Source organism: Otolemur garnettii, unplaced genomic scaffold, assembly GCF_000181295.1.
Source record: "Otolemur garnettii isolate 467f Iridium unplaced genomic scaffold, OtoGar3 scaffold00010, whole genome shotgun sequence".
Lineage (NCBI taxonomy): Eukaryota > Metazoa > Chordata > Mammalia > Primates > Galagidae > Otolemur > Otolemur garnettii.
Window position 1 is genome coordinate 15,383,293 of NW_003852405.1, and position 8,787 is coordinate 15,392,079.

Consider the following 8,787-nt stretch of genomic DNA (forward strand, 5'->3'; position numbering starts at 1 on the left):
TGATCAAGCCGTGGAGTGGAATTTAAGTTATACTTGCTTAGCAAATGCATTCCTGATTGCCACAAACTCAGTAAAACAAAACAAAACAAAAACCTGGTGGCAGAGGAACAAAACATAGATGAAGGAACAAGTGAAATCAAAGAATGCAGTTGCATGGAGCTAGGGCTTAGCCCATAAGGAAGCAGAATAGACCAAAGCCAGAAAAATAAAATTAAGTTGTTAAACACATTTATTGTCTGCGGTGATAGATATATACAATGTGTAGCTCTTCAATGTCGGTCCTTTTTTTTTTTTCTTTTTAAATTGTTGAGTAAACAGAAGAATCATAATCTAGAAATGAGCGTCCTAGGTCAACTTTGTCCTAGCTCCCCTGTTGCCAGCACCCTCAAAGGGTCTTAGGACACTATCTGAGATTACTTGATGCAAAATCCATTTAATGCTGTCGGAGCTGTTTTTCTCTTCTCTTTCTTTTGGAAGAATTGTGTATGTACAAAGGCTGAAAAGTCTCATTGAGTAGATTTATTAGTTCATGCCGTGATGTCTTTTCATTGTTACAAAGGGGTTGCGACCCACAGGTTGAGAACTGCTGGTCTAGGGTATTTACCATGAATGGAGCTTGCAGGACTAGAATTTGCTCTGGGTGTGTCAGTGAAGGGTGAATGAATGGACCGGCCCGGAACACTGCTGTACACTACTTTATAGACCAGACATCCTCAAACTATGGCCCACAGGCCACATGCAGCCCACCTAGGACATTTATCCAGCCTGCCTGGTGTTTTTGCCGCCACTGCCTGTCTTGCTTAGCAGCTGACTTGTTCCAGGGCGCGCAGTCCAGCCCTCCAGCGGTCTGAGGGACAGTGAACTGGCTTCCTGTTTAAAAAGTTTGAGGACCTCTGTTAGACACTGGACACTTAGGCTACGCTGAATTTATTTGAAAACTATTTTTCTTTCTTTAATAATAACATTCTGCTGGTCAGGCTCGGTGGCTCACACCTATAATCCCAGAACTCTGGGAGGTGGAGGTGGGAGAATTGCTTGAGATCAGGAGTTCAAGACCAGCCTGAGCTACAGCAAGATCTCATCCATACTAAAAATATAAAAATTAGCTGGGCATTGTGGCAGGCACCTATAGTCCCAGCTACTCAGGAGGCTGAGGCAAGAGAATTGCTTGAGCCCAGGAGTTTGAGGTTGCTGTCAGCTACGACACCACAGCACTCTAGCCTGTGGCAACAGAGTGAAACTCTGTCTCAAAAATAATAATAATAGCTCATTGGTTAGGGTGCTGGCCGCATACACCGGGGTTGCAGGTTTGAATCTGGCCCAGGCCTGCTAAACAACAATGACAACTACAATAAAAAAAGTAGCCAGGTGTTGTGGCAGGTACCTGTAGTCCCCACTACTTGGGAGGCTGAGGCAAGAGAATCACTTACGCCCAAGAGTTGGAAGTTGCTGTGAGCTGCGATGCCAAGGCACTCTACTGAGGGCAACATACTAAGACTCAAAAAAAAAAAAAGGTAATAATGATAATAACTTTTTACTTTATTGTATAAGCTTTTTTTAAACTGTTCTATTTTATTTTTCATTTTAAACTTTCTTGTTGAAAACCAAGACAGACATACACATTAGCCTAGACCTACACAGAGTCCATACCATCAATACCACTGACTTCACCTCTACATCTTATTCCACTGGGACGTCAGTAAGATGCTGGGAGCTGTCTCCTAAGATGACAATGCCATCTTTTGGGATACCTCTTAACAGACTTGCCTAAGGCTGTTTTACAGTTAACTTATTTTTCAACAAATAGAAGGATTACACACTAACATATAAAAATAAAAATATATAAAATATAACAATAAAAATATAGCATAATACATACATAAACCAGTAACATATTTTCATCAAGTATTATGAACTGTACATAATTGCACATATATGGATCATTATGAAAGTTTTGAGATACACGAAAATCAAGAGACATAAAATCAGTACAGATAAAAACAAATGAAGCCCTCCCGACGACACAGATAAGCTGAGCGAGGTGACACCTGCACACGGGAATCAAAAAGGACTCTGTGAACTGTGTTTCTTGGACGTGAAAGAATAGACCATAACACAGTCTGTCTCGAAACCAACCTATGTGTTAGACTTTTATATGATTGGCACTTTAGCAGGTTAGTTTTGTTAAAAGAAAAACTTTAGACAAATTCAATTTGACAGAGTTTAATTGAGCAAAAACTAATTTGGAAATCAGGCGGCCACAGAAGCGAATTGCCTCAGAGATGCCACACTGCTCCGTGGCAGTGGAGAATTGATGGACCCAAAGAGGAAGGTGGCTTATAGAAAGCAGAGGTGAGGAACAGAAACAGCTGCATTGGTTCCAGACTGATGTTCATCTGATTCGAACATGGCGGACACCTTGGATTGGCTGAAACAAGAGTAGGTGACAGCCTGGTTACACGTCCAGTTAGATTACGGTTCACAACATACGAGAAACTTTTAGGCTGAACTTAACACATGTAAAGAAGCAACTTTTGGCTAAACTTAATTTAACAATTAACACCAGCATTGCCATAAACATGTGAGTCACGCTTTGTGCTGTGATGTTACTATAGCAAAAGGAATGTTTCAGCTCCATGATAATCTTGTGAGACCACTGTCATATACGCAGTCGATCCATGACTAAAGAGTCATTCTGTGGCAGTGGCACACGACTGTCTATATTTCTAATTCTTCATCTGCATAATGATGATAAAAAGCAAGTCTGGGCCGGTGAAGGTGCTCCTGCCTGTAATCCTGGCACTTTGGGAGGCTGAGGCAGGAGGATCACTTGAAGCCAGGAGTTCAAGATCACCAACATAGTGGGACCTCCCTCTTAACAACAACAACAGAACATTAGCTGGGCATGGTGGCATGCACCTGTAGTCCCAGGATACTGCATAGGATTCTGAGGAAGGAGTTTGAGGTTGCAGTGAGCAATGATGATGACACTACACTCTAGCTCAGGTGACCAGGTGACAGAGTGAGAGATTGTCTCAAAAAAAAAAAAAAAAATCTGGCTCAGTTTCAACTCTGAGATGTGCTGCAGAAGTGAAATCATCATGCAAGCTTTTTGGAAAGATTAAGTGCTATAGAAATGGAAGGCATTACTGCCAACAACCAGCATTTCAACTTTTGTTATCTGATTACTCTGCATCTTGCTTTCTGTGTACAGGAAACAAAAGAGGCCTGAGATTTAGAGTTAGACTATCAATGATCCCTGTGTTGACAGGACCAAAGCTGGGGGAATCCAGTAGGATGCAGGCGTGTCTTCCCCAGAAGGCTGACTGAGTAGTTCTCTAAATGTTTGCAAGTACAGGGCAGAATTCCATCCAGCCTTGAAACCTTGAGCCAAGACCCAGCATTCACAAAGCCAAAAGTTACATTTCTTGGACTGTGGGAGTGCTACAATAGCCCTTTAAAGGCCCATTCATTTTTAAACTCAATAAGCACTTTGATTGAGAAATACTTTTATTGAGGGGTGAAAAGCCCTTGGCTTTGAATAACAGAGATGAGCAGTGCAGGTGTGTGTGTGTGTGTGTGTGTGTGTGTGTGTGTTGGGGGAAGGGAGCAAAGCTATGGAAGAATTTTTTTTTGTTTTTGAGACGGAGTCTCTCTCTGTTGCCCTAGGCAAAGTGCTGTGGCATCACAGCTCACAGCAACCTCAGACTCTTGGCCTTGAGCAATCCTCTTGTCTTAGCCTACAAGTAGCTGGGACTACAGGCGTGTACTACTATGCCCAGCTAGTTTTTCTATTTTTAGTAAAGATAGGGGTCTCACTCTTGTTCAGGTTGGTCTCAAACTCCTGAGCTCAAGTAACCCACCCCCCACCTTGGCCTCCCTGAGTGCTGGGATTACAGGTGTGAACTGCTGGGCCTGGCCTATGGAAGCATTTTTTAACCTGTTCTTTTCTGTGAGATTTTGTGTTTTGTGTTACAGTAAAGTACCCTAAGACCACATGCAAAAGAACTCAAATGCCAACCCAGTATCCAACCAACCAATCCCATCTTTCAAACCTCAAGAGAGATCTGTGAGCTCTCAGGCAGTCATTTGAGTCATTGGGCCTCAAATGGAAAATATTCCCCTCTGCCAAGCCTGGAAGTTCTAGTGGGGGGGTGGGAGTGGGGAAAGGTCTGTGCACCTAAAGCAGAAGAAATTCTACAAAAGGGCTACCTTGGTAGACAAAGCCAAGAAGACAGACCAATGGGAGGGAAGTTGAAGTGTCTCCACTGACAAGAAATAGACTTCCAGGTCAAGTGCAATGGTGGCTCACGCCTGTAATCCTAGCATTCTTGGAGGCTGAGGCAGGTGGGTTGTTTGAGCTCACGAGTTTGAGACCAGCCTGAGCAAAAAGCAAGACCCTGTCTTTAGTAAAAATAGAAAAACTGAGGCAAGAAGATCGCTTGAGCCCAAGAGTTAAAGGTTGCTGTGGCTCTGCCTCAAAAGGTTTCTTGAGACTCTGCCTCAAAAAAAGAAAGAAAGAAAGAAAGAAAGAAAGAAAGAAAGAAAGAAATAGGCTTCCATGACCCAGCAGGACAGACATCCCATCCCCACTGGCCACCATCCCCTTTATTTTATTTATTTATATTTTTTTGAGACAGTCTCACTTTGTCACCCTCGGTAGAATGCCATGGCATCATAGCTCATAGCAACCTCCAACTCTTGGGCTTCAGTGATTTTCTAGCCTCAGCCTCCCCAGTAGCTGGGACCACAGGCACCTGCCACAACTCCTGGCTCACCATTCCCTTTAGATGTTAACACTGAAAGATCTCTCTTCAGTGCACCTGCGTGTAAGATAAGAAACACGATTTGGAACCAGAAGCCTGGATTTGAATCCTAGATCTATCGCTCACTTGCAGTGGACTTTGAGCAAAACCTCTCTGTGGTTATTTCTTCACCATAGGTAGAGATAAGATCTACTTCTAAGGGCCTTAAAGTTGAGCCTATCTGAATCTATGGATGTGAAAATGTTCACATTTAAACTCTTAAGTTTAAAGCACTATACAAATAAATAGCATTATTATTATTTATTATTATTCTTTATTGAGACAGAGTCTCACTGTAGAGTAAAATAATGTCACAGCTCACAGCCGTTCCAAACACAGAGAGGCCAGTTGGTTAGTCATGGCCCGTTTAAGACCATCACTGTCACATGACACAAGATGAGCAATGGCCTCTGCGGGGGATTCCAATGCCAGGACGAGCCATCTCCCTCTGCACTCTCTGGTAGTGATCGTTTTAAGTGGAGGAGCTAGTGTCCAGCTTTGCACGTCTGCCTTTGAACAGGGTGGCCTCTTGCCTGCCCGAGGGCCTGAGTTTGGGCTTGGTGAGGGCTGGACACACTGAGTATGCAGGTGGTGCTGCCCAGGGAGTAACTGTGAAAGGCCACAGCAAATCGTCCAGCAGCACAGCAAAGAGGGGCATTCTGAGCACTGTTTCTAAAGATGTCAAAACATGTGCTTTTGTCTGGGTCACGGGGCTGGATCTGCAAATTCAGGGGCTCCACAGACCTCAGTGGGCATGGATCTTCCCTTCCAGGCTTCCAGGGCAGCTGCCTCTGTATAGGAGCAGGCCCAAGGCTGGCAGCCCAGGAGAGCTGGCTGAGAGCACCAGCATGTGGGGAATCTTCTAGATAATTTGTCACAACTGTGTTAATGACCCTAGGGACAAAGAGTAAAGGAGACATACAGCATGTTTGGGGATTAAGAGGTGTGAGTGAGCTGCTCTGTGATTCATTTGATATTTTCTCCCCAGAGCTCAGAAAAAACTAGGTCAGATGAGCTTGGCTGCAGCTTAGGAAGCAAGCAGGGCTTCTGAAGTGGAGCTGCGTGGTTGTTCCAGCCTGAGGGAGGGCAGCTTTGCGGACAGAGTCTAGAAACCTCTGTGGTAATACCAGATCAGCTTGGTATCAGGTAAAAAAAAAAATGACCAGGTCAAAAAAATGCAGGGTGTTAGTCCATCTCATGAAAGAAGGGAGTTGCATACAGCAAATGGGAAAAGAGAGCAGCCAGAGGAACCAAATAGACCTGGGATACATGGGAAAAGCCCTCAGAGTGGAAGCCCAAAAGTTTGTGTCAGCAGTTCTGACCGGCACCCCCTGTGTGGGAGGAGTCAGCTGCAGCTTAGGGGTGGGGCTGAGAATTCAACCCTGGCTCTCCCACTTGCTCTCCAAGGAACTCAGGTAAATCATTAGCCCCTTGGTCTTCACTTTCCTCCTAGGAGATGAGAAGAGGATGAATTCGGCCCAGCACCTGTGGCTCAAGCGGCTAAGGCGCCAGCCACATACACCTAAGGTGGTGGGTTCAAATCCCCAGCCCGGGCCTGCCAAACAACAATGATGGCTGCAACCAAAAAAAAAAATGGCCGGGCGTTGTGGCAGGCGCCTGTGGTCCCAGCTACTTGGGAGGCTGAGGCAGGAGACTCGCTTGAGCCCAGGAGTTGGAAGTTGCTGTGAGCTGTGATGCCATAGCACTCTACCCAGGGGGGGATAGCCTGAGGCTCTGTCTCAAAAAAAAAAAAAAAATAGAGGATGAATTCCTCCCTGAGCCTGGTCAGGGTAATGTCTGTGCAGTGCTCACCACCCTGCATGGCATAGAGTGAGCATGGGGTTTGGCTAAGGTGACCAGACGTCCCGCTTTTGGTGGGACAGTCCTGATTTTTAACAATTTGTCCTGTGTCCTACAGTGTTTTAAAAAAGTCCCGATTTTTGGAAAGAATGCACGACAAGCTAGGGAACAACGGGAGAACAGGAAGGGAATATATGGTTTGGGCTGCCATGTGGCTATTTCACCAGGATATGAGTTTTATTTTATTATTTTTGTTAATTTTATGAAGTTGTTAAACTTTAATAATAACAAATAATTGCTGAGAACTGATTATCAAGAACTGCTTATCAAAGTCTGCATTGTTGTCAGCGCCCCCCCCCCCCATGGTGTCCTGCTTTACCAATGTTAAAATCTGGTCACCTTAGGTTTGGCATTGCTCCTGTGGCTGCTGTGATCATTGCTACCTGGTATGACTGTTCTGGCTACCATTCCTGCATCACTAACAGCACAACTTTGGTGGCAAAGAATAAAAAAACAGGCTCAACACACCAGCCACATTCGCTGGAGCTGGAGTGTTCAAATCCAGCCCAGGACCTGCCAAACAACAATGACAACTACAATAACAACAACAACAACAAAAAATAGCCAGGCATTGTGGTGAGTACCTGTAGTCCCAGCTACTTGGGAGGCTGAGGCAAGAGAATCGCTTAAGCCCAAGAGTTTGAGTTTGCTATGAGCTGTGACACCACCGCACTCTACCGAAGGCGACATGGTAAGACTCCGTCTCAAAAAAAGAAAAAAAGAGAAGGATGATAAAATAATCCAACTATTTTATTATCATGAATTCTGTGAGTCAGGAATTCAGAAATGGCAAGGCAAGAATGGCTCGTCTGTGTTCCATGATGCCTGGGGCATCAGCTGGAAAGGTTCAAAACTCAGGATTTCTCAACAGCTAAGGCCTGGAATCATCTGGAGGCTCAGTCACTCACATGTCTAATGCCTGACCTAGGAGGGACTTGAAGGTTAGGACTGCATGACCTCCCGGTGTGACTTCCCTACAACATGGAAGTCTCAAGAGAATTAGAATCTTAACAGTACGTCCAGCTTCTTCTAGGGCAGCGGTTCTCAACCTTCCTAATGCCACAGTCCTTTAATACAGTTCCTGTGGGTCGTGACCCATAGGTTGAGAACCGCTGTCCTAGAGCAAGCATCCCAAGAGAACAAGGTGGATGCTGAGTCACCTTTTCTGACCTGGCCTCAGAAGTTTGCTGCCTTCCTTTGGTTACAGGTGAGTCTCTAAGGTCAGCTGTCTGTAGTCAAAGGGAGGGCATTTCTGGCTGGGAAGAGTGTTAAGAAGAAATGTGTGGGCATATTGGAAAATTGCCATAGTGACTTAATGCCTTGCGCTCATAATACCTTTGAGAGGTGAGCAGGACAGGTAATAGGACCCCATTCTACAGCTAGAGAAAAGGCTTACAAATGCCAGTCATTCCCTGAGCTGCAAGATGAAGAGTTTGCAGTGGATGCCCTCACTGGTCCCCTTCAGCTCTGAAAGACAGTGGCTTTCTATTCCTTCCAGAAAAAGCCAGTTCTAAGAAGCTGGCCTTAGTGAAAGGAGCGGTTTGATCAGAACTCTATTTACTGTTTCAACAGCTTCTGGGACTTCCTGAGGCAAACTGAATTGCTTCCACTTAGCCACACCTGGATTCTAAAGGCAGCTAATTTTAGACTCCTTGGTCCAGTGCCAAATATCAAAGGCGAGTTGAAAGAATAATCTTTGCTCAATTGGAGTACAAATTCCTTCAACTGAGACCGAGTCTAGTGCCTCATATTAAGATAAGGAAACCGCCATTTATCACAAATCCTTAAGCTGCAACATTTCAACCACAGTGGGAGCTAAAGGAAAATTAAAAATCCAGATCACCTGTAAGCAAATTGCTCCCTGAGCAAGTACTAAAAGTGAGGATTTTTTAAAGAGTTTTAAATTACTACATTTATGCAGGTGCAATTCACTTTACCTAGTACTTGTGTTCCAGATTTAGTGAGTGAAAATCAAACATTTATACGTTGTCTAATTTAAACTGACTTGGGGGTGAGGTGAGAATAAGGAATTTCCTAGGAAAATCTCATTCCTCATTTCAGTTTTGTTAATGTGTGGTTCTTAGAAATTGGATTTTCTTTTTTTTTTTTTTTTTTTTTTTGA